This window comes from Rhinolophus sinicus, chromosome 16 (assembly GCF_057876585.1).
Source record: "Rhinolophus sinicus isolate RSI-liver-muscle chromosome 16, RSI-T2T, whole genome shotgun sequence".
NCBI classification, from domain to species: Eukaryota; Metazoa; Chordata; class Mammalia; order Chiroptera; family Rhinolophidae; genus Rhinolophus; species Rhinolophus sinicus.
In genome coordinates, this window is record NC_142516.1 from 166,025,842 (window position 1) to 166,052,947 (window position 27,106).

Genomic DNA, 27,106 nt, shown 5'->3' on the forward strand with positions numbered 1-27,106 from the left:
TTAGGTCTTCTTTTATTCTTTTCCGCAATATTTTATGGTGTTTCATGTAGAGATCTTACACACCTTTCATTAAACTTATTCCTATATGTTTTACTTTTTTATGCTATTGGCAATGAAACTGACTTTTCATTTTCTAATTGTTTCTTGAATGCATACAGAAATGCAACTGTTTATATACATTGACCTGCAATCCTGCATTCTTGAATCCTGCAATCTTGCTAAATTCACTTATTATACCTCATTATACTGTATACATCTAGTACAACGTTGAAAAGAAGCTGTAAGAGAAAATGTCTTGTTCCCAAATGTAGGGATCAAGTTTCAAATATTTGGTAAATATTTCTTCCTTGTTTTTCTGCTTCAGTCTCACTCTTCCGTCTTTCAGGCTCTCCAATTACACATAAATTAGATGGAGTGATGTTGCCCCACAGTCGCTAAGGCTATTCCTTTTCTCAGGCTCTTTTCCTCTGAGCCAATTTGGATAGTTCATTGATCCTTTCTGTACAGTGTTCAATTTCCTATTCAACTCATCCAGGGAATTTTCCATTTTATATATATATATATATATATATATATATATATATATATATATATATATATATATAATATCCTAGTGTTTCCATTTAGTTCTTGTTTTATAATTCCAATTTTTCTACTGAGAATGACCATCTTTCTTCCTTTAAATCATTGAATATATTTATTATTGCTGTTTAAGTTCTTTCCTGCTAATTCCAAGATTTTTGTCATCTCTGTTTCCATTGATTATTTTTTCTACTGGTTATAGGACACATTTTCCCACTTCTTCTCTAAGGCCAGAGTAGTCCAACATTTGAGTCGTGGTCTTTCTGGGATTTCAATTGAATGCCTGAAGTTTCAGCAAGGTCTGTCTACTTTGGTTGGTCAGAATTCTAATGCCACCCTGAACCCTGGGATCTCCAAAGTCTGAGGTCATCTCACCCTGTCTAAGTAGCTGTTTGCCCTTAGGCCTTACAGAGCCTCTCCCAGCTTAGTATTTGGCCAGACATTCAAGGAAACCCCTACGCAGATTTCTGAAACTCCTTTTCTGTCCAGCTCTCTCCTTTCAGGTGTCTATCACTGCAAGGTACAGCCTCAGCATCCCCAAACTCTGCCTCCTTAGCTCAGTGAAACTATTGTGCTTTGCTTGGGTTTCAAATTCCTGGGCCGTGGTCTCAAAGAGCCTCCAGTAAGAAAGGAGGAGTAATCAAAGGGCTCCTGTGTTTTCCTTCTCTCGGGGATTATCATCCATTGCTGCCTGTTGTCTAGCATCTGAAAATAGTTGCTCCACATATATTTGTCTAGCTTTATAGTTATTTATATTGGAAGAACTAGTCAAGTACCAGTTACCATCATGGCTGGAAGGTCAGTTGACATTTTATTATCTAAGATTTCCTGAAGCCATCAGAAGCTAGCTGAGATTTCCTCCCAGTTACAGGAATAAAATATCCGCAATGTTTGAAAGGACAATAATGAGAAATAATAAATTGGTTTTCTATTTGCACCCTATAGAGTTCAACAATTCAATATACCAGTTATATTACCATTCTACAGAGATAGAGATAAATATATGGAAGAAGAAAGAGAATATGTTTGGAGAGCACTAATACTGACCTTTAACTAGGGAATGGAGGAAATGGTGACACATTAAGCACTGATTAGAAAGAAATAAAGCTGGAGTGGTTTGGGGAAGGAGAAGCCCTGAGTTTGGATTCAGTCCCAACTCTGTTCTTTATTAGCATTATTGAGCAAGTCATGTGACCTGTCAAATCAATGTTCCCCTACTATTGTAGCTGAATTATAATACTGGCCTCTCCTTTCCGTCATGAGTAGCAGATGTGAAAGTGTTTGCAAACTCTCTATAAGTGCTCGTTTTATTAATATCAACTTGATTTAGAGCTATAGGAGGTAGAAAAACAAAAGCTGCATCCAAGAATGAGGATAGCAATTCTATTCCTAATTTTGTCTTCTCTGAGCCAACACAATAATACTATCAGCCCCATTTGTTCAGCGCCTACTACATGCCTGGCACTGTTTTGGAGATTTTAGTTTATTTACTCTCTACCATAAACTTGAAAGACCAGTATTAACATCCTGATTTTGCAAATCAGGGAACCAAGGCTAAGCAAAGTGAAGAAACTTGCTGAAGGTCAAATGGCAAATCAAGAAACCAAACTTAGGGGTGGCTGGTTAGCTCAGTTGTTTAGAGCACATTTCTCGTGGTGCTATCCCCACATGGGCCGGTGTGAGCTGCCCCGTCCACAGACTAGATTGAAACAACTACCTGGAGCTGATGAGTTCTGGAAAAACACACTTAAACCTAATAAAAATTTAAACAAACAAACAATAAAAACTTAGACTCTTGTGTCTGTAAAGTCTAGATTTTTTTGCCATCATAGCACACTGACATTGGACAATTATCATTTTCTGGGCCTCAGAAGTCTCCTCCATGAACGAGAATTCTAAGCCAAGTGGTCAGTATTAATATCTCTTCCCATCCAAACATGCACAACTGCCAATGCGATTTTCTAATCTTATAAACTTCGGGTATTAAGAAGCCTAATCTGATTCCAAGTGCATGTAACTTGGAAATGTTGAATTCTAGGGATTGGTTTGCTCTGGTTTTCATATTCAGCTTCTGATCTGCTACCAGTAAATATTTCAAACTGAACAATGCTTTTCTTACCTTATTCTAATCAATCACTCAGGATTTGGTTGTCAACTTTTTTCTCCTCTACTGGTCATACACATGGTACATTTCTAGCTATAACATCTGTCACTACTTGCCATGGAGATAGAGGAAATGTATGCTAGGCGTGTATCTTTGAAGAAGAGTCCCCCTACTTATTCTGATATACCCAATGTCCACTGAGGTCACCTGAGAACCTTATTGTACACCTGTTTGCGCAAAGCTTAGCTCACAGTGCTGGCATATGCTATTTTGCCCTATGCTCTTTAGTCCTAATCATCACTTTATCTTTTTAGTTTTAATCTATACAGTCCAGGGTAATAACATTACCAGTTTGCAGAGTTGGCCTGAGGAGGGAGAAAAGGGAAACCTTCATCTCTATGTTTTCTTTGACAGGATTTGAAATGAGGACATGGTAGGAGTTAAGAACACAGTGCTGCCTCCCACGCAGAAGCAGAAATCCCAGGCTTTGCGACAGTGAAAGGTCATTATGCAAGCATCAGTGGACGGAGGGCATATTTGAATAAGCACATCAAATACATACATCAAAAAGACATTTCTCCCACCTCCCTGACAATCACCACACTCAGTGAGAGGTGGTACAGTTGGATTTACATTGATTATGTGAAAGGCATTGAAGAAAAGGAACTACTGAACACTAAGGCCAGTGACGTTGGTCTCATGATGGATTCAGAGAGAGGAGGGAGCTGCTTCCAAGTATTTCTGCTATGTGTACGGAAGTGAAAATGTACTAACTGCTTCCCCAGGACACACATTCTCCTGGCACAACCTGGGGATCCAGTAGGTAGCTAAACTCCCAGGTTTTTCTGATCCAAGTAGTCCTTGATATTCTCTAGCTTTAGGTCTCCAAGGTAGATGGGAAACTGACCAGCAGCGATGTACTAACACGACTATCACCTTCAAATCAATAATTTCTCCTCCTGAATATCAGACACAAGGGTCACTCACAAATCCTCTGGCTGAAATGCAGGCTTTTAAGATGCTTTGCCCCCTGCAGAAATTCAGTCAGTCTCCAGCACCAAGTTGACTTCTTTTTCAATCTCTTGAATTTAAAATGAATGCAGCATCACTGTTTACTGCATGATTGAAAATTGCAAAATCTGAAATGTAATCATATGCAAAATGTTAGCAGGACAAAAGATCAAGGATGTGTATGAGACAATTTGACACATGCAGTGGCCAACTCAGAAAGGCAAAGTCAGGAAATAAATTGCAACTATCAAGGGCATGAAAGAGCAGCAGACCCTGCTTCCTAAATGCATTAGCCATGTGAACCTAGTGCCGTCGCCTTGGTTATTGTGGGGGGAAGGGAAACAGAACAAGAGATACCGGTAAAATGGTGCTGGTATTAAGCATCTCCAGCATCATAAGATATGTATCAAGTGCTTGGAACGTATTAGATTGACTCCTATTTGGACAAAAAAACAAAAAGTCTCCAATAATCAGAAGCCTAATTCTTCCTGTGCTTGAAATAAAAAAGAAAGTCAGCCTGATTAAAAAGTACTTTATCAACTGCTCACCGGACCTTTCTGGGTGTTTCTAATCTCTGTAACTCAACCTATCCAAAACAAAATTCATCACATTTCCATCAAAAAGTGTTCTTGTCCCAAAGTACTTGATATCACTGCCAATGGGGCTGCCATTCATTTTCCCAGAACTTTAAGTCTTGAAACTTTTGCGTTATCTATGACTTATCTCTATGCCGAACTCATTGTTACCAAATTTAGTTGTTTTATTTCATGCAAAGCATCTCTTGATCTATTCCTTTCTCTGCATCCACTGTGTCCTTTCATTTTCATCTCACAGTTTAACTCTTACATCCTTGGTGGGTACCTCTCAGAACCCACACATTTTATGTACTACATTTATTGTGCCAATTCTTTCTCAAAACCACAAGTTTCCCTGTCTTCTGTCTCATCAACTCTTCACCCATCAGCATAGCTTACACAAGATATGAAAGCTCAGGTCGTGTGATTTGCCACCTCAGCTCTCTCATCTTTTCTATAGCCAATGCCAAACCTCTCAGAATTTATAATTCTCTCTCCCATCAAAGCTGTACTATTTTTTCCAAGATCCCAAACAGACACAAACTGAATCTGAGCTGTGCTTTGACCTAGACTCGGGGAGCTTGTGCTTTAGCTCTTGGTTCTGCTGTCCAAGTTTTGATTATCATTAGCCACTTGAACACCCTTATGTTCTGGTAATGAGCATAAGAGGAGAGAATTTAGCTTGAGCCATTGTGCATGCTTTTCTTATAGGATAAGTAACATTGGCTTACTTCACCAAAAGCCCACATTCTCAGTGATTTAACACAAGAAGGGTTTATTTCTCTCTCAGGCTATAGTCTAACATGAGTCATTGGGTCAGCATGAGGAATAGGGAGCAAGGGACAGTAGATAATAGGGGGACCCAGGCACCCAGACTCCTTCAGTCTTAAAGTACCACAGAATTCCAAGGCTGCAATGCAGGAAGAGAGAAGAGATGGGAGTTATGCGGAAGAGCTTTTTATGGGCCAGGCTTGGATGTGGCAGACATCATTTCCACTTACGTTCTATTAGACAGACCCAGGTCAAATGGTCCCAAATTAATTGCAAAGGATCTAGGAAATGTAGCTCAGCCATGTGTCTTGGAAGGAGAGAAAAAGCTTAGATATTGTTGAAGATGAACGCTATCTACCCATTTTCCAAATCTCCATTTTTTCTGGTTGCCTGGAACCTATTCTTAGATTTGCCCTCAAATCTATATATATACTTTCTCCTAGCTGATATCGCTAATTCCTACCAAGGAACCAATCCCTTGAATCATTTTTGTTCATTTTATTTGATCACATGTGTTGCATTATTCCATCTTCTGGACTTTGCCACCTCTCTTTGATTTTAATTACTTTAGCTTCAGCTAAATATTGTGACTACCAGGTTCTATTCTGTTCTCACCCTGCATCACACCCTAGGGAACAGACTCAGACACTGGTGGCTGACTCCTGCTTCTCAAAAGGTTAACAAAGATCTAAATTAGTACATTTATACTGTAGTTACCCACATACAGAATTTAACAGAATGGGCTTTGTCTTAACGAGACCTGGGTTCAAGTCCTATAGGACTCTGGTACTACGTAAACTTACATACATATTAACCTCCTTAAGTCTTAGCTTCCTTAGCTGTGAAATGGAGATATTAACATCTACTTTCAAAGTTGTTATGAGAACTGAATAAAATATTTTAGGCACTTAACCCAAAAGTTGTCACATTAGTCAATTGAATGAGGAGGTCATTTTGGCATTATCAAATTGGTGACAAATTCTTAATAACACCAAGGAAAGAATCAGTAATATTATTTTAGGCAATAACAACAGGCTGATGGGGGCAGATGTTTGGAAATGCGGTAAAAATCTAGGAATATTCTGCTATAAACAAAGTATCTGAAACTAAAGCTAATATCCTGTCCTTTATAACAGGTTGTTAAAATGGGACTCTTCTGGCTCTGATTTTTGCAGAGTTCCCAAGAACAGTAAAGTAAGTGACAATTACCTCCACATCCTGAAGCCAAGTCTCAGACTATACATGAAAGATGTGTGAAGAGATTTTGAAACCAATTACACCAGCATTATCCCACCAGTCTGCAGACTATATTAAAATATATATATATATATATATATATATATATATATATATATATATATATATTTGAAGCAAGGGAGAAGGTTCTAGAAAAGAGGGCTGTTTTGGAGAGAGCTATCTGAGGGTTAGGTGTTTCCACAACTCCAGCCCCAGGGAGGAGAGGAGATTGCTTTCCCCAACTTCCAGTCATGAAAGCATTCCATCTGGAGAGTTCGGTGTGATCTCCAGAGTCAGAGGACCATAGAGGCATAAATCTGACTCACTTCTGCAGTCTGAGGCTGAAGGGCGTGAGTGGGTGAGCAAAGTTCTCCAAAACTAGAGAAAACCTAGTTTGATTAGGAGAACTTATTGGGGGTTCCAGGAAGGAGAAACAGCTCAAGAACCCTCAAAGCTCCCATGAGAGAAAGAACTAGAAACAGGTCACATTCATATATCCAGAGGGCATCAAGGACAGCCTACACTTACACTAGCCCAGGAGACTGTGACCTACTTCCCTAATCCCCTCTCTGGTGCAGCCCAACGCTGGAGGGACAAACGAGCATCTGGTGAGACACGCAAGGAAGGTAGAAGATGAAGGCTGGAAGATGGAAGTTGACAATGCCCTCCTCTCTTGCTACATGGGCTTCTAAGCCTGAAGCAGGACCAACCTGGGGAGAGGAGATGGTTTAGCCTAGTTAAAAGTTTAAATTTTTAATATTAGCCTCACTGAAATAAGACTGCTCTTATGATTAAAGAATATCAGGAATGCTATGGGCCCTGCCTAAAGTTTTGTCCAGGAGTGGAAAAGTCTTGACTCCATAGAGTATGTTTGAAAGGGCAGTTCTTGAACCCTGACTGAGAGCCATACTAATTTTTTTTTTTTTTTTAAAGTCAGGTTGGTGGGGCGTAGGAGATTATTTTAGATAGAATAATCAGGTAAGTGTCTCCAAGGAGGTAACATTTGAGCAGAGACCTGAATGAGGTAGTAAATGAGGCCTGAGAATATCTGGAGAGAAATTGTTCCAGCAGAGTGAACAGCAAAGTGCAAAGGCCCTGCATCAGAAATAAGTGTCAGCATGTTGGAAAAATATGAAGGCCCATGTCACTGCATCAGAGGAAGAAGCACTCTGGCTACTGGCTGGAAAGTAATTGGAGAGAGCTTGGAAACGGGGAGTCTGGGCAGGGCTTGGACTGTCTAGTGTTGGTAGAAGTGGTAAGAAGGGTCCAGATCCAGCACATATTTTGCAAGTAGTGTTGATGAGAATTGTAGATGAAATGATGTGGGTGTGAGGAAACAGAGAAATCAATAATGATGCTTTGTGTTTTCCATTGAGAAACCATATGCTAAGCCTAGAAAGATCTAAAAATAAGGCATTCACTATCCTCAAGGAGAATACAGTTTATTCAAAGTTTTTCGGTGTACTGATTTTGTTTGAAAAAGATTTGAAACATACAAACTGCCATAAGCTGCCCTGATTCCCTGAAATCACCTCAGAAAGTGGCTTTACGGCTTTTTGTTGTTGTTGTTATTGCTGAAACCCCAACATGTGCATTTATTTGCATTTGCAAAATTTATTTTTTGGCAAATTTCAGGAACTCAAGGATATACTGGGAATCCAAGATTACCAAAAAGGAAAACCTTTTATTCCTGCCATTTACTTCACAAAATAATTAGAATTTCCTTTTAAAAAGTACATTCATATGTCAGATAGATTTTAGGCAACCAAATTCTAATCGAGCTAACCAAAGCCAATTCAATATCTTACACATGCTGAGTATTAATTAACAAAGTTAATTAAAGCAATTTAAAATCTCCCTTTTCTGATTCCATTAGCACTGGCTTTTTCAACTAATAAAGAACCTTTCTTAAGTATTATAAATTGTTATGGAAATCACAAGTTGCAGAGGCATTTATAGAGGAAAAATAATTTATTCATTAATTACTAAAATTCACTGACCATAAATTTCTCACGGAAATAAAACTGTGGCACTTATGCCCAGATGCACTCATAAACAACTAAATAATTAAACTCACAGCCTCAGAACAAAAGCTGCACAATGGGTGCGATGAAGTCCAAATAAGAATCTCACGGGACAAAAATAGAACATGTAATAAAAAATATGCTAATCTGCATGTGACCGCTCCTGTGTCTTTATGCTAGAAGTTTCCAGAAATTCCACTTGATTTCTTACAACTTATTTTCAGTTCACTGCCGCATAAGAGTGACAAAGTATTTAGAGCATCCCTCTTTTTTGCATCAAGCTATTTTCCTCAGCAACTTCTTCTTGTCTTTGGAGAGAAAATCAATGTATTGATAGCAACCCAGAGGTCTCTGACATAATCAGAGGCACATTGACTATTGGGTGTTGACACACACGTATTATGTTCTTTAATCGTGTACGATAATATGGGGAAAGCAGCCATCAAAAATCAGTGTTGGAGCCCTTGGATGATGAGTTAGATGAGAAGAGTGAGTAAATACCAAAATAGCTAGAGACTTCTGTGTCTTCCTAACTCAGTGGGTTGTTTTTTTTTATAAAAATAACTGGGCTTGGGTCCACAGGACTTCAATTTCTTCTCCTTGCCGTCCCATTTACTAGCTAAGTTACCTTGCCCAAAACTTTTACCTCACAGAGTTTCTGTCTCCTCATTTTCAAAATGGTGTCAATAAAGTCAACTTCAAATAGTTGCTAGAAGCTCAAATGAGATTGTATGTATCTGAAAAGAAGTAAATTTATCCCACACAATATTTCATTGGAACAAGCAGAGCAGTTTTTTAAAATGTCAGTTTGAACTTAAAAGGGTAATGCATAGCTCAGCTGGTCACAGTCCCCACCATTCCCTGCCATCTTACAATAGGCAGCACCACACGTTGACACTATCTACCTGGCGCCTGAGGAATTTAAATTTATATCTTATGTGTTTATATGTCTTCTGTGAACTATAAGGAATTATATGAATATTGTAAATATTGTGTATTTCTTTGAGGACAAAAATCAGATCTCAACATCCTCATGTCATGATAGTATACAGTGGAATGCCAGGGAGATATTGAATTCTAAATAGAAGTTTCTGGAAGTGAAATCATATTGGTGGTGTTTTGATAGAAGTTGTGGCACTCTCTACAGAGGATTCATTCTCACAAACCTGATCAAACCACAAAACACTGATTTGCAGGGCCCAAGATATTAACCAGCTGTCCTTTCACTTTCCAGAGAATGCTCAGATTCTTTTTTAAAAAATAAATAAATAAAAGAATTTTAATGTTTGGCTTAGATTGAAACCTGTATTTGTATTCTGCAACAATGGTTCAGGTTATGGACTTTTACAAGGAAATCAAATCAGTAAATCAATAGTACAGAAACTGTTTACCCAAGGGCCCATCTACCCTGTGGTTCATTACAGTACTTAATAGAGTTTCTCTCTTGTGAGTTCGAGAAATAAACAGTATTTTGAATGTACAAAAATTTATTATGTATGTTTCTAAACAACTTCCAAAGAATCTTTACACTCCACTGAGTCTTGGATATTGCATGGCCCTGGAGGAGCTCAGCCACAACCTGACGCATGAATTATAGGTCTGGCCAGCTACAGGCAAGGAAAAACAAGAATAGCTGTTTCAGTCCCGCTATTCCCAACTTTCTCTTGCAGGCTGGTGCCTTTATTTCTGTCTACTAACAAAAGAATAAAATATATGTAAGAAAATAGTATATTCTACACCTCTTACCATTAATTTACATAAATGGGAAAACCCTACAAGTTTATATCAATCCTTCTTCCTTATCAATAATTGGACAGTTCTCTCTAGTGACTTAAATAATACCTTTCAACCAAATATTTCAGATTGTTCCTTCTTATTAACTTTATTCCTTTTGGTCCCCTATGGGCTGAGTTAATAACAGGAGCATTGAAGTCTTTATGCTGCACATGAAAAGAGAGACAAAATGATTAACCCCAAGTCTCACCCCAGTATAAGACACTGGATGCTCTCCCCTGGTTCTCTTTTTCTAGTCCCACATTGTATTGTTGAGACACACTCAAGAGTTGCCAGGGATCCCAGGCAACAAGTTGAGCTCCACCCGAGGTAAATGGTGGTCAATACAGACATAGGTAAGAGAAAGTAATTTTTAGCCAGCAGACTTTTGACAGTGCATGTCAGGGAGAGGCTAATAAATTATATACTCTTGTTGTTTTCGCTCTATAAAGTAGTAATCACAAATATGTGGGCTATGGATCATTTGGAGAATTAAAAAACTGATACAAAGAAACGTGGGAGAATCTATATTTGCAAAGCACTATCTGTAGCTTGCATAAATTTCTTATATGTATAGGTACTGCTATTTTTAATCTTATATAGTTTATAAGTGCTGCTCTGATTTATGAAAAATCAATTATTTGAAGTGCTATTAAATTCATTATGGCCTTGTAATTATGCATTGCCACAATTATTATAGGATAAAACTACAAATAAAAACTACTATTATGTGGAGTGTATTGGGGGGAAAAGGAAGTTTGAGGCATTTAAAAAGTTGGGATCCACTATCCTAAACGATATACTCAAGTCTATGTTACAATACAATGGGATAAACAGAATCTAGTTGTTGTTTTTTAATACCATGAAGCAAAATTTTCACCCTTTTTATTCTTCTTACTTTTATTATGTCCATTCATACATTCATGCACCCATTCTTGAAAAGTTTGTTCCCCAAAAACACCTATTAAGTAATTTCTTATTTGATATTTTCACAGCAAATATATGGATTAGGGTTTTTAACTTTTTACATTGAGTCTCTTTTCCCCATTCGTTATTTAGTTTAGAGACACCTTATTGGGAATTACAGCTTTGAAATTTTGTTTTATTTTGAGTTTATTTTTATAATGCTTACAGAATTTCCAACACTGGTTTCTCTGGTTTAGATTCTCTGATAAACACAATGGGTGTCTAATCACCATATTTATTTTTATCACTTTCTGGCAATTAAGAACATCCTGCATCATCTAGTTTAGAAATAGTACTATAACCAGTGACAGAGTCCTTTGTTTTGGAACTGGCCCCAAGCCAGATACATATAATTGATTCTTCTGCAGAAAGTTTTATTTCCCAAAGTTATTGAGGCAATGCCCCAGCAAACGTACAGACACAATGCTGATTTCAGTCTAGACTTCCCACTGGCCCATCTAGTGATTGAAAAACTGCTGTCCTACAATAAAAAAAAAAAACTGGAAAAAGAGCAATTGCGACTAAAGGAATTGTATGGCATTTTTCTATTATTGGGAAGTCTAGGAGAGATTGAAAGTTTAGAAAAGAAAAACAAAGTCATAACTCTTTTAATCTAGAAGAAAAAAATAAGGCTGATTGTGGGATTAGATAAACGTGCACTTACAACAGTTACTGACTTGGATTGACTTGGCAGTGATGAACAGTTGACACTTGGGATGTTTTACATGCGTCATCATTTTTATTATAACTGTTACCATTGTACACATAATGAAACCAAGGCTTAAAATATCACATTTTCGTTGGGCTTAATTATAGACTAAAAGTCATATTTCAAACATATTACACACACATGCACACCTGCACGCGTGCCTGACATAAATCCTGCTGAATTCCCTGTCCACTTATCCCTTTGCTCAGATAATTGATCTTTGTAACTATGGAAACAGTCCTGATCTCAACAAGGAAATGAGGGCGACGTCTAAAAAAAAGTAAAGAGCAATAATGGAAAGTTCCCTTAAGTCATTTCTCAAATCGATTATCAAAATCACCTGGGGGATTTTTGTGTTTTGAATGCAGCTCCTTATCCTCCGTGGCTAACAGTTCAATAGGCCTTAGGCAGAGCCTAGCATCTGTATTTCTTCAACCCATGAGGTAACTCCAATAATCAGCCAGGTCTGGGTACCACTTACCTGGCCGTCTGTCTTTAGAATGCCGTGAATAATATCATCATCCCCTAGTATTTTCCTCAACACCCACCAGTTACCCATGCGCTAGTCAATCCTAGTCTTGCCTGCCAGCTGAAGTCCAGCCAGGAGCTACTTTATCGCTCGTCCTTATCTGCCAGCACAGTAATAGTAAAGCACATGCTTGGATTAACCATAGATACTCTCTATGCAAACTGTTTATAATTATGACGTCTGACAATTAAGTTCGTGAACTTGTTGCAACGATGTTGCTAACTTTTTTTGATATCAGAGGGATTATTCATTATTAATTGTACCAACTGGACATACAGTTAACCAATTTGATTATTTGGAAGTGCTGAAAAGGCTGTGTGAAAAAATTAGACGACCCGAACTTTTTGTCAACAATTCATGGCTCTTGCATCTCAACAATGCACCAGCTCACACAGCACTGTCTGTGAGGGAGTTTTTAGCCAGTAAACAAATAACTGTAGTGGAACACCCTCCCTACTCACCTGATCTGGCCCCCAATGACATCTTTCTTTACCTGAAGATAAAGGAAATATTGAAAGGAGAACATTTTTATAACATTCAGGACATCAAGGGTAATATGTCGACAGCTCTGATGGCCATTCCAGAAAAAGAGTTCCAAAATTGCTTTGAAGGGTGGCCTAGGCGCTGGCATGGGTGCATAGCTTCCCCAGGGAGTACCTTGAAGGTGATATTCAGCAATGAGGTATATAGCAATTTTTCTAGGATGAGTTCACGAACTTAATTGTCTGACCTCGTATATTCTGATGGTCACTCCCTGGGCCAGTCCAGCTGTTCAGTATTAACACTAGTACTAACTGAGTCACGGGGCGGGGGACATTCTGAGTGGTGGGCTTGCTATCCTGCAGCACCTACAACAGATGCAAAGACACAGACCAAGGGGTAAGAGACAGCGCTGGCCTTTGCTTTCCCCTCATGACTGCACTTCCAAGGTGAGCAGCTGTCCCCGCAGGGAGCACGCAGCAGTGACAGGAAGGAGAGAGTGCTTGGGAAAGTCACAGAAGCCTGCTCATCCTCAGCTAGGAACTTACTGTTACCTCATATAGGCACGCCCCCTGGCTGAGTCATTTTATTCAAAGTGATAAATGTTTCTTTGCTGTGTGTTTTGTTTTTGTTTACAAGATTAGTGACCAAAATAATAACTTTTGTTCAGACATTAGGTGACATACCCACTCCTTTTAGAGATCTGCCTTCTCACCATGATACGTGCATCTTCCAGAGCTATATCGCCTCTGCCCAGAGTTGCTGTAAGAATTCTGGTCTCAAACATTTTATGAATTTTAGTAGAATGTATTCAAGATGTTGGAGGCTACAGGGAGAGTCCCACTGTGGAATAATAATAATTCCACCGGCCACTCCGTGCCATGCTCATCATTCTTACCATCGTGACTGTCTTTCCTCCCACAGCCAGCTCTTAGCCCTCAACACCAGGCAGTGCCAAAGTGTGGATACAAGGCAGATAGAGTCAGAACGTCTGGATTCATAGCCCACCCTGGGCGGCACTGTGCCTCTGGACAAAACTATTGACCATTGAATATGTCGTCTGTTAACCAGAAATTATCATGGTATTTACCTCCCTGGGTTTCTGAGAGAATGATACCAGATCATGCATTAAAGTGCAAATGCAGAACTAGGACCATTGCCACCCAAGGGCACTGATGATCCAGGGAGCTATTGAAATGATGTACCTGACCTGAGCCCTGCCTCATAATGAGGACCAGGGCTGGAATCCAATTCAGCAAGTACTTATTATTATTAACACTCAGTTAAATCCTGGGAGAAATCAAATACCAGAGATTTCAAGGTACGTGCACTCCAGTTAGGAACATACCACAAACACGTGAAATGGGCAATCTGAGATGCAACATACTTGGTGACAAAATTAATAAAATAGAACCTAAAAGCTAGACAAAAATATGTTCAGAGTTGAGTGGTGACATTGAAGGAAAGCATTTTGGAGGAGACATTTTGAACTTAATGTTAAAAATGAGAAATAACTTATATGTGGTAAGAGACAAGGGTATTTCAAATGCTGAATAGTGTTAGGAAATATATTGATTTGCATGGTTGGAAATAGCAAGTTCGTGCAAAAGTCTAGCTATGGAGAGATTGGGGAGGGTGGAGAACAGTGAAGGCTGGATGGGAGAATTTGGGATGAATCCCATGGGCATTTGCAGCTAGGCTCACCTCTCCCTTGGGCATAGCATGGAGAAAGAACAGAACAGAAGCTGGAGAAGTGTCAGCCTGTGTCGGAACGTGGAATGTGGCCCTCAGAGCTATGTGGGATGAATGGAGACAGAAGAGGGGAATCCAGTAATGTTCCAGAAATACGTCATGACTTAATCTCTTATATACTAGTGATGTCTATGGTCTTCTGAAATCAGAATCACTCATACAAAGAGAGAAGTGTCTCCATGACATCATGCCTCTGGATGACTGCACTGATGGAGCGGGCCACGTGCACACACTCGTAAGGCTGTGAGAGGAGGGAGCATTGAGAACCAACATGGGATAAAGGCAGGGTCTGGCTTAGGGGAATTCAAACCCATGTAGAATCCTAGTTTTGCCAGTTGCCAGCTAAGTGACTTTGGGCAAGTTACCTAACCTCCTTGAGTTTCAGGGTCCTTCTCAAGAAAGCATGGATAATGCCCACCTTCAAAGTCTGTCATGCAGATTAAAGGTAATATGTATAGCACATTGCCTTGTACATAGTAAGTGCTCACTAAATGCTAGACAATGTTGTGATATACAAAACAGGTGACTGATCCCAAACAACACGAAGGATGTAGTCCAGAGTTGATGGTCCTCAAAGACCCTATCAGAAACCCTGTATTTTATTTTATTTAAAAAAATTTAATTTATTTGTATTGAAACTTCATTGCCTACTCCAGCGTGGCAAATACGTAAGCCCCTTAGGGGTTGTATTTGCCTGCCCCCTAGTGGTAACACAAGCCCACTTCAGGCATGAGGCAAAATGCCTCATTTTATTGGTAAGAATCCAGAGCCTGGAGAGGTCAAGCAACTTCCCCAAGGTCACAATGTTTTAAAAGGCAGAATTGGACTTCAGGTCTCATGACTCCTCTTCATGTTTATTTTCTAACCACTCCAGGGCTGGAGAGAGCTGAGGGAAGTTTAAGTTGCATGTTTAATGGATACAGAGTACTGATCTCCTTTTATTACAGCTCTCTTAAGCAAATAAGGCTTTTTCTTTGCCTTTGGTAACCAAGGGGTTTAAATTGCCAGACCCTCCACTACCTGACTAACCTTCCATGGAGCCCAGCACAAACAGTTGTTGGAAAACAAAAGGAAGCCTGTGATGCTTGTGATGAGACTGGGCTGGGCTCAGAAGGGCAGAAGGAGCCAAATTGAAGCATATTAAGAAAATTCTGACTTAAGAACCACCAGCAACATTTTCTACCAGGAAACTAGCAGGGTGGGATAGAGGGATCAGGGCCTCCTCTCCTGGGATGGTGGTGCTGGGCTGGGGATGGGATGCTGCACTTGCAGCTGGATGACCTGGTTGGAATCCTGGTTATGTCTCTTACCGGCTCTGTGTCTTACACTGACCTTCAGAGACTAGAGTTTGTCATTTGTAAAAGCCGAGCCTGAAAACCAATCACTGGGAAATTAAAAAACAAACAAACAAAAAACACAAAACCATATTTGAGTACTGAAGGGATTCAGAACAGACTTCCCCAAGATGTGCCACTTTGGCATGTGAATTATTTTGAGCTGAAGGCAGTTAAGACCCTGCAGGCTCATGAGAAACTTTTACCTCTCCCTTAAAGAATTTAAATTTGGGGTTTTGCCCATAATAAGCATCATTACCAGAGATAACATTTTGTGACCTATCTAGAGGGCAGGGCAAACATCTAATTACTGAATATCTGCTCTTCCTACAGTCCTTCCGTGACTTTCCTCCCCTCCAAAGCCCCAAGGCACCTTACCTCATCCTTAGCTCAGAATGCCATCTACCTCATTTTAACTTTGTCTTTGAACTTCTCATGTATGGGGGGTTCCCAGACACACACATGTAATTAAATTTGGTTATCTTCTCTTGTTAAACTGTCTCATGTTGATCTAATTATTAGCCAAAAATGGCATCACTTGTGCTAAAGCCCATGATACCAAATCTAGACCCAATACCTGACCTAACTGCAGTTTCAACCTTCCCCAGAAATGTAATTTTAATCAACCAGTCTGGAATTTTCTAGTCAACATCAGATGAGGTAATCTGTCTCCCAGGCCCTCTCCATCCTCCATAGGAAGAAAAGGGGATCTGCATGATAAAACCCCTGCTGCTCCCTTCCCCACAAAAGATGTACTGGTCTAAAAAGAATCTTTTTTAGTTTTTTCTTTCGTTAATAGCTTCCTTGTCCCATTCATCTTTCTATAAAAACTATACAAACCCTGGAAGCTCCCGTCTAGTTGCTAGGTGGGATGCTGACTTAATAAAGTCAAATTTACTTGGTTGAATTTTGTTTTTTAAAAGTGGCATGATGTCTAACTGTTACATAAATGTTAGTTGAATCTAACGGCCAACACTCGATTTTCTTTCTGTTAATTGTTCGTTCACTCTACAACCATAAAATACACTGGATAGGAACCAAAGAAGCAACTCAGGTCAGTCTACTTGACAGTTTAGTTCAAAGTTTGGTTGGCACCCACGTTTGATTGGCACACTGAGGATAAATTTCCCTCAGTAAACCTGGCCCCGTTACCATGACAGGGTGGCATGGCTCTATTTAGAGAAATGTTGCTTTTCCTTTTGAAATTTAGGAAGGAGAATTTGCTGAATTCCCAAACTGTGTTCTATGAAACAATAAGATTTTGAGGGTTCCCAGGAACCTGAAAGAGAGGGATAGTAATATACAAGGGGGACAACTAGACAGGCTTCTGGGCACCCCATGTGTAGTTCAGCCTAAGTATCCACATTTTATATGATTTGTTTTGGAGGGTAAAGTTTCTGCTATAAGACACTATTTAAAAATATGACAGGAGCAGACCATGGCCTTCATGAAACTTGGTGGCAAGTCCCATTCGGAACATGTCGGGCCTTCTGACATGTTCCGGAAGTGGCAGTGTGGATGCCAGTGACTTGTCTTACCAGTGAGGACTGCTGCTGACAGAGGGAGGAGGCTGAGAAGGAGTCACATGGAGCAATCACTCAAAGCTGACAGGTACCGCACACTTCCTTTGTGTCAAGTACTGACTTAGGCCCAAAATTCAGTCAATGCTCATAACAACTGCAAATTTACATGCTTTAATGATCCCCATTTTATAGAGGAAACAGACACAGAATGATCAACCAACCCAGACAGTGAGTGATGGGGTCCAGGTACTCAAACCTGCACTCTTACCCCTATACTATAATGCTTATCCATACATGTAGATCGTGTGAATAACCATTTACTATGGGGGGAAAAAAAAAAAAAAAAACAGTTCCAGTGTTGTCAGGACTGTCATGAAACCTTTTAGTCTAAATACACTTCTCTAAATTTCCTAACTGCAAAAAAGGACTACGGTAATGTCCCTAACGCAAGCCACTGCGAGGGAGAAATTCTACTAGAAGCTTGTTTTAGCCTAAAAATTCACAAGCTATCAGCATACATTATAAATTGGATTTACATATTTATAAAATATTTGAAAATTAAAATGACTAGTAACTTAGTAAAATTACCTGTCTTCACCTCCCCTTCACCAGCTACCACCACACAGCCAGTAAAATCACCATCCCAAAAGCTACTATGCTTATTCCATGGTCTCATGTCACCCCTATTGGTGAAGCACAACTGTACAAAATGAGAAATCTGTCTGACATGGCCTGTTGAGTATTTGAACTCAGTAATATTAAGTTATTCTCCCAAACAAATCCTACAATGCCGGACCTTCTTTTCTTAAGTGACCTAACAGTAGGGCAGGTGTACGTTATTTTCCTGTTCTGGAAGAGGTGGATTTACCATGGACTTCATGAAGCTTAAGGTTCAGGCCTCTTATTTATACAGTAATGTGCTGACATGGTCATCAGATTTTTGTAAAGTGTGCAAAAGAAAACTATTTTGATCACCATCAGTTAAGTCCTCTGCCTCTTTCCATACTTTTCCCCTCTGTTACATCCCCCCTCTTGTCAAAAGGCAGTGGAGTGGCCTTAGTCATTTTGGGCATCTAGCAAAGGGGACGTTGATTCAAGGCTATATTACTTGTGTCCGTGATATATACCCATGTGGCTTGCAGTCACTTCTGTGTGTTGTTAGCTATCTTGGCAGAGGAAGGGCTTCTGGGAAACGCCTCTGCTCCTCTTTGCTGACCCACCCGTCAGTGTCATGATGTGAAGCGAGGAGGGCAGAAGTTAAAAGAGATAAGAATGTGGTCTCACAGCACCCAGCTTTAGACGTGTTCAGTAGTAGGAAAAACAAGGTTGGAAATAAACAAAACCAGAATTTTCTCTGTGGAAAATTCTTCCAAATCTTACAGCTCATATTTGAAAGAAAGTTTTGAGATTTTCCAATATCTTGATTCTTAGAAATTTACAGGGCATAACCAAAAAGAACTGTAAAGCTGAAAAATTTATAAACTGTCAATATTTTGCTTAAACGTGCTAAAGACTGAGTCATCCTTCTATTATCTCCATAAGAATTTATTACATTATTAGAGGCATATGAAGAAGCAAAAAGTAAGCAGCCAAACTGCAGGAAAATATTATTCTATAAGTGTGTCGGACAGTTAATTAGTGTAAATATCATTATTGGACTTTGATGCTTACAGATTGTGAGCTTTTAAAATTTTGTAACTTCTTGGGACTTTTCTATTTTAAATATTCTCTTTTGTATCTAATTTTGTGTTCTCTCTCAAAGAGGATGACTAATTTTTATCCGCTTCAGATCCCATCAGTCTGCATCTACTCCTGAGTGCCTCCGTGCCTTCCCCCCCAATTTCCTCAGAGCATTTCTGTGCTCTTCCCTCTGGAGTACTCTTACTCTAGATGGTAGCAGTTTTCACTCCCTCATTTCATTTGGGTCATAGTCTGCTTGGGCTGCTATAATAGAACACCATTGACTGGGTGGCTTACAAACAACAGAAATTTTTTGCTAATAGTTCTGAAGACTGGGAAGTCCAAGATCGAGGCACCAGTAGATTTGGTGTCTGGTGAGGACCCCCTGCCTGGTTCTTAGACTGTCTTTTCGCTGTGTCCTCACATGGTGGAAGGGACAAGGGATCTCTGTGGAGTCTCTTCTATAAAAGCACTAATCTCATTCATGAAGGCTCCACCCTCATAACCTAATCACTTCCCCAAGGCATTAGGAAGGCATCACAACTGGGCATTAGGATTTAACATTTGAATTGTCCAGGGGCGGGGAGGAGACACAAATATTTCATCTATAGCAATTCAGGTATCGGCTCAGACAACACCAGACTCAAGAACCCTTTCCTGGCTACCACATCCAAAATAGAACCTCCTTCATTTCCCCTCACTCTGTATCCCTTTACACCACTTTTCACTTCCCAGCATTTATCCCCTGCCCTATTTGTCTCTCACTATAAGTTCCATAAGAAAGGTGACTTCATCTGCTTTGTTCACTGCTTTGTCTGCATTATGGAGATAAGTGCCTGGCTCATAGTGGGCACTCAAACAATATTTGTCGATTGAATGAACAAAAATTGTGTGTGTGTGTGTGTGTGTGTGTGTGCGCGCGTGTGTGTGTGTGTAGATGAGAGATAGAGAGAGAGATGCCCAAATCCACTGAAGAGTTGATCTGCCTAATGGGAACTCTTTGGACTCAATTAAGACTATGAACATCCGCTTCAAAGGAGGAACAGGAGCAGTCATCATCTTTCTGTAGGCCCTATGCCTTTGCCTCGTTGGGTCAGTTGCATTTTTTTCATTTTAACGGTGATCATTCCAGCAATCTACTCTCATCTTTCTCTGAGAAGCACCAGGTAAAAATTTTAAAACAAAATAATTTTTTTAAAAACTGGCAGTTTTTAAAGTCAAGACCCAAGTGTCCTGGCAAATACTTGCCAGAGTCGGAAGAAATGGCTGCAGCAAAATCCCCACCGCAAAGTGTAGCTGGCTTGTTAGCTGAGGAAACATGGGGATTTCTGAAATATGACAGACTCTCAAAGCTGGCAGCGTGCTCAGGCATTCTTAAATCTACTCCCGCGCAGAAAAAAAAAGCTCTAAAGCCGAGTGTAACCACCAGATAGAGAAATAAGGTCCTAGCTTCTCTGCATAGCAACAGGCCGGATTTGTTCCATATGAGGCATTGATCATTTAAATTTCCTGTTAATCCTTCAGTCAGTCTCCTGTAGGACTCAGTGCAGGGCTGTGCCCAGACTACTAATATTGGACTGATCCGTGATTCCAAAGCTGACTAGACAGTTATGAAACAGGAGTGGAGGGTGGAAAACAAACTAAATGGTGGTTATTTTTTGTTCATCTTGTGCCAACACTGCCACCTAGTGTTACGAATACATAAAACGAATGCTACAAATAAATCCTTACAAAAATGCAGAATTAGGAACACAGTTGCACTCTATGCTATTTATTGTGGATTTTCTAAAATTGTGTCAATCATATATCATTTCAAAAGCTGAAGTAAAGTTTTTAGAAGATAGTTTATTGACTCTTTCTTTCAAACCTCCGCATTCGCTATTCAGTGAAGAGTTAACGTGCATTGTTTGTTTCTACGAGTACTTGCCAGCCACTTTTCTAAGAGCTTTACGTGAATTGACTTCTTGGTCACAAGAAGCTCATGAGATATAGGCTATTAGTAATCCCTGTGTTATTTGTATTTCACGCGTAAGAAAAGTGAGAGGGAAAGCAAGTCGGTCACGGTTGCACATCTAGTAACCAGCAATCCACAGACTGTGTGACTTTCAAAACTGTTGTCTTAAACACTAAACCAAACTGCCCCTCATTCTGAATGCAAATTGCCATGACCGTGATACAAAATAATTAGAAAACTTGGACACAACCATCAAGCGCTGGGGAACAAAAACAGCTCTGTATGGGAAAAGCAAAATTCAGAGCCAGACCAAGTGTTTTATCTGATCAACATTTTTTTCACATGGAGATTTGTGTCTCTGAAAGTTCAAGTTTCTACCCAGGTGTATTATAACCAAACAACAGAGTGAGACCCACTGCTAACACTCCAATTCTCTAACAGAGTAAATGTGTTTTAATGCAATCCCCTTCACCTAGAGCAATAAAAAAATACATTAAAAGGATGTAAGATGGGAAAACCACAAGCAGGAAAAGACCTAAGTTTCAGTTCTGGCCTGAGACACCTTCATCAATTCACTTCACTTCTTTGGGTTTCAGTTGCTAGGGCCGAAAACATTTTTAATCTCACCTTTTAAAATAATGCACTTCCGTTTAAAAAAAGAAATTAAAAGAGATGCACATAGCCCCCAATATTAATATATATGTATAAATCATACAAAGCTCTATAAGTTGTGTATACTATTACTAAAATGTGCTAAAACTAGAAGGGGAGAAGATATAAATATAAAAAGCAGTAATTTAAACTATTGGAATAAAAAAGTTTCCTCAAAATTTGTAGTTTTCTAGATATTTTTATGAAAACAGTATGATTGAATATTCTCTAATTTTACAAAATATCTTGGTTGGTGACAGAAAGATTGGAAGATTTCGTTGTGGACTAGTGTAAGGGCATCCTTGGTTTGCACAGCTGTCACAAAGGGGCAGGTAGAAAGAATTTGTCCTTGACTGTTTTCCTAAGTTATGGCACTCATTGCTCAATGCTATCTACCATTTAGACAGAAGTTTTGTTCAAAATGAGCTAGTAAATTTCCACCCCACTAGTCACTCATTGACTCTTTCTTTTGTGTATATTTTAAAAAGATTGGTTCAAACTCTGCTAAAATACATCATTTGAAAATATTTTTAAACAGACTGGTTTCCAGTGAGAATTATTATGCATAAGATATTTATACAGATTTTTTTTTAACTTTAAAAATCAGATTTTTTTCGAGAAAACAAAGAACCTCACAACCCAAAAGATGGGATTCACATCTCTCAGGTATTAAGTCTACAGATTATAAATCATTTTCACAGAATATGTTTTTGTACAAATTTTACATGTATCGAGGAGGGGGACAAAAATCCGTTTCTGTTTTAATGGCGGACAGGGTGGGGGGTGAGAAAAATACCATTTTTTGGATACAACTATTAATATTTGGAAGGAAACACAAAGAGGGCAAACCTTAGCTTTTCATCATCTCTAGCAAATGGTTTTAAAGAAAACCCTTTCAATCTTGGGTATTTCTCTCTCTAAAAGCCACTTTCTAGTTACTAGTCATCCAAACCAATTGTTAAAGTTACTTCACTTGGTATGTCTTTTATGTCCACTGGGTAAATGATTCATTATGCCCACTGCTGCAGCTTTCCTAATCCAACACCCCCACAAGGCTGGACAGGGTCTAACCTAGGACTGACGGTCCTGTGTTTCTTGACTTCGCCCGCTTGTGTCTTTCCCAAGGCAGTCGTTCTAGTTTTGGCTCATCCAGATGCTGCTGCAATTTTTCCTGTTCCTTCTGTAACTGCTCTTCTAGTTCTTCTCTAGCAGTTGTGTCAATCGGCCTTGCCCCTCCAAAGATAGAGGCTGCTCGACTGGACTGGAAGGTGCTTGCTACCAGAGGAATCACCTTCCATAGAAGTGCTCTGAGGCTTTAGATTCAAAATTGGGTCTTCGGGAGGGACCTCTATCATCACGCCTTATAAACATCTCTGGAGCTCCGTGACCAATCATCACGTCTGTCATACCTGTCTCCATAGAGGCTCCCTCCTCTTCTGTAGTTATCATCCCTACGGTACCCATTACCAAATGTTCTTCTGCCACTGCCTGTCCTGGAATCATAGCCTCTACTGTAGTCTCTACTGCCTCTGTCATCATAGTGATCCAGCCCCTATATTGACCTACATCGCGGTACGGACCATCATGATAACTGTCCCAATACCCATCGCAGTATTGGTCTGAAGCATAACCATCTCCATACTTGTCTCCAAAGCTGTCATCATGTCTTCTAGGTGGGTAGTCTTCAAAGCTGTCTGTGGCAGGACGGGCCCTGCACTCTGTATCTGGTTTGCTAGAATCCCAATTTCTATCTTGGCCAAAAGAACGAGCACCCCTGTCTTCATCCTGTGTTTGATCAGCAACGCCCACTTGAGTTCTGTTACCTAGAAACTCTTCATTGAGGCTCAGGGCATTGAACAAGGAATCCGGGTCTTCAAACTCAGCATAAGCGAAACCTTTCAACCTCTCTGGATTGCTGGGTTCATGTGGTAAATGCAACGCACTGATATTTAATCCTCTCAAGAATTCCTTAAAGGAGTCTTCTGTCACATCACAGGGCAGGTTTCCTAGAAAAGCAGTGCAGGGTGGTGATTTGGGAAGATAGCTCCTGTCAATATGAGGTTCCAGAGCAGCTGTGCAGCTGTGGGCAAGACGGAACGGTCAGTTGGAGGTGCCCTATATATAGCATCATCATTACTGTGCCAAGTAGTGGAAATATCTCCTTCCAGGTCATCTGTCGCATCAGCCCAGGTAACTGGTTTGGGAACATAGGTGCTTATTCCACCAGTCCCTCCATCCTCGGACAGAAAGTCTATTAGGGAGATAGTCTTCCTCTTCGTCTTTTTTGCTGAGGCCACCATGTTAGCAGAAAGAGGGAGAACACAAAGGCTTTACACAGTTTTTTTGTAACACCATGTAACAATGGAAACGTTTTATTCATGAATTTTCAACACTTCTCTCTATAGCATATGTTTCTTTCAAAAGGAGTTACTTTCTTATTCATTTTTAAATTATTATATTTATTCTACAAGATTAAGTTTCTGTTTTTGTGTTTTAAAATATCTACTAGGAAAACTACAGACAGCCACTTATCAGGGTAAAGGTCAACAAATTTGGAACACTTTTTTTGCAAAGGAAAAAAATGCATAAAATCTTCAACTACCGCCTAACAAAATAATAAAAACAAAGTCAAAGTCATCAAACATGCTGCCATCAGGATAGCAAAAAAAGATTTTCATCATCATTCCCTATCTCATTGCAAAGAGTTATTTCTACTCTAGTAAAGATCTTGTTTTTACAGAGTAGATAAGTGGTTGCTACGGGCTGGGGAGTGGAGGAAATAGGGAGAGGTTGGTAAAAGGTTATATATTTTCAGTTATAAGATGAATAAGGTCTGAGGACCTAATGTATAATAAAATGGAGACTATAGTTAATAACACTGTATTGTATAATTGAAATTTGTTAAGAGAACAGAACATAAATATTTGCACCAAAAAAAAAAAAAGGGGTAAATATGTGGGGTGATGGATGTATTAATTGACTCAAGGGGGGGAACTTTTCACAATGTATAGGTATATCAAATCATCACATTGTATACTTTAAATATCTTACAATCTTTACGCTGAAAAAAAGATCGTTTTTATAAGATTAACCACATTTGCGAATTTCTGGCTACAATTTCTTTGAAGTTGAAACTTGCAATAAACAATGCAGTAAAAATAGTATAATAATAATGATAATATGTGAGACTTGCTGTAACTGTAATCTGGAATCTCTTTTATTCCAAAATAGCTAGCTGTGGGTAAACATGTAGTTTTACAATAAATTCCTGTTTTTTTTAAAAAAAAGAAGTGATTTACTGTTGTATGTCTTCTAAAATGTTTTTTTGATGACTCATAAATAGTTCTTGTATTTCATCACTAAAACAATTTAGCAAATACCATAAGCTGAGATATGATGGAGACACCTATACTAAGTAGCAAACCTCCCACACTGTACTGTGTGTTCTCATACTTGTTTCTTCTTGACTTCAGTGATGTTTGCTCTGTCTCTTCCAGCAATATTTGCTGACAAAGGAATACACTTGTGTAGGTTTCCATGGTATTTTCAGTATATTACTACAGCCATTTTCACCTCAGTAGGAAAAACAAGGGTATTTGCCTTTCTACCATCTGCAAAAGACTCTTGTAAACATTTTCCATTGTATGTAGTATGCCAAGGATGGATTAAATTTGACTTAACTTTAAACATCACTAAAAAAATTATAGAGATTCTCCATGCTCTTCATGTTCTGTTTTTTTTTTAAATCTTGCTTGCTAGGTGATATTGTAGTAATTTCTAACACATCACAACGTGCCAAATGAAGGCACCATGGTCAACCCCTCAACAGTGTGGAACTTCCATTCAGCCCTCAGGATACCTCATGGTCTCAGTGTTACATGTGACTAACATAGCCATAAAGACAGGCATATCTGTGTCAACCCTGACTTGTAAGCTTGACCTGGGAGTTCTGGCCATCTTTGATGGACGTTTTCCTGCTGCCAGAGAACAGAAAGGGAGAACAAGTTTCTGACAAATGTAAGAGGAACTCTCTATTTACCCTGAAATAGCAACAAGCAGATCAATGCCTCATGTGCTGGTCTGTGACACTGAATTCATTCATTAAAGTGACACAGAGCACTTTAGTTACAAAAATAAAATAAATAACAGCAAGTAGCATGCAAAAATATGTAAGTTTAAAGCCTGAAATGTAACCTAGAAAACACTGTTGCATTATTTTCCAGGTTCTAATAGGCCTCTCCTATGGAATTTTAAATAAATCCTATTTTTTCTCCAGCTAATTTTAATAGCAAGGAGTTTTAATAATCTCTTACAGAATTGTGTTGTAAAACCAGAGTTGAAAAATACTATGCATGGAGAGCTTTGAAGATCTTTATAGTGTAAGCATTAAAGAGTTTCACACAGAGTTGTCAAACAGACTCGTCAACAGAGTTACTGTGTTAAACAGTATCACGGGATTATAGTACATAAAATCCAAAATCTTAAGAAGTTGAAAATAATCATAAAAAGATGAGTACTCAACCCATGATTTCCTTTCATGAATTTTTATGTGAGAAACCTGACTAATCAGGGGATTACTTCATATAACTGTCTAACCACTATGCTATACACCTGAAACTAATATTGAATGGCAAAACAAACCAAAAAAAAATTTAAGAAAAAAAAAGAATCCTGAAAAAGTATGAGACTGTTTCTCAACTTTATAGTCACAAAGTACTCACAGATTATCCTGGTTCGCAATTTTTCACCTCATCACCACCATGAGCTAATCTTTTATATTTGCTAGTTCTATCAACTAAGCCCTCACATGATCCTTGGTGCATCCGATTGAAGAAAATATTCTTGTACCCTTCCCTCTTCATTCTATATTGTTCCTTAAGAAACTCACTAATTTACAAGATTTTAATAATGAAAGCAAGGCAAGTTCTTGTATAATGCAAATACTCAAATAATTTTCAAGAGCGTTCATACAGGCTAACTATGGTAAATAATGTGGTTTCCTCCCCAACAATGATTCCATCACATTCCCGTTAATTAGCAGTAGCATGATTTGGAAGTTGAGCTCAACTAAAGGGGTCCTGGTTGCCAAGGAATGGGATTACCCTTGGTTCAAAAATGGGCAAGTGACCCAAGTCTGGCCAGTGAGAAGAGATGGGTTTTGCTAACGGCTTCTAAGAAAGTTCCCCTACCCACTTAAGAGCAATGAGAAGTCAGTCTCTCTTCCAGAGTACGTATGTTAACAAGGAAGCATGAAGCCTGTGAGTCAGCTTGCAACCATGGTAGTAACTAACCTTAGTATCAGGCCACTGCTGTGGGTGGCCCGACTGCCTGAGGTGACTGACAGAGGTCTTTGACCATATCATTGAACTGCTAGATGAATCGACCTTCTTGACTTCCTCTCAGGTGAGAAAATAAACTTTACATTCAAGTCAATTTGAGCATGCAAATGAAC

The 27,106-nt window shown here is 39.2% G+C and overlaps 1 pseudogene; it reads right to left on the reverse strand.

Annotated features, from left to right (window-relative positions):
• Positions 1-20,990: 20,990 nt before the first annotated feature.
• On the reverse strand, positions 20,991-24,448 carry LOC109450632 (eukaryotic translation initiation factor 4B pseudogene; annotated as a pseudogene).
• Between the last annotated feature and the right edge of the window lie 2,658 nt (positions 24,449-27,106).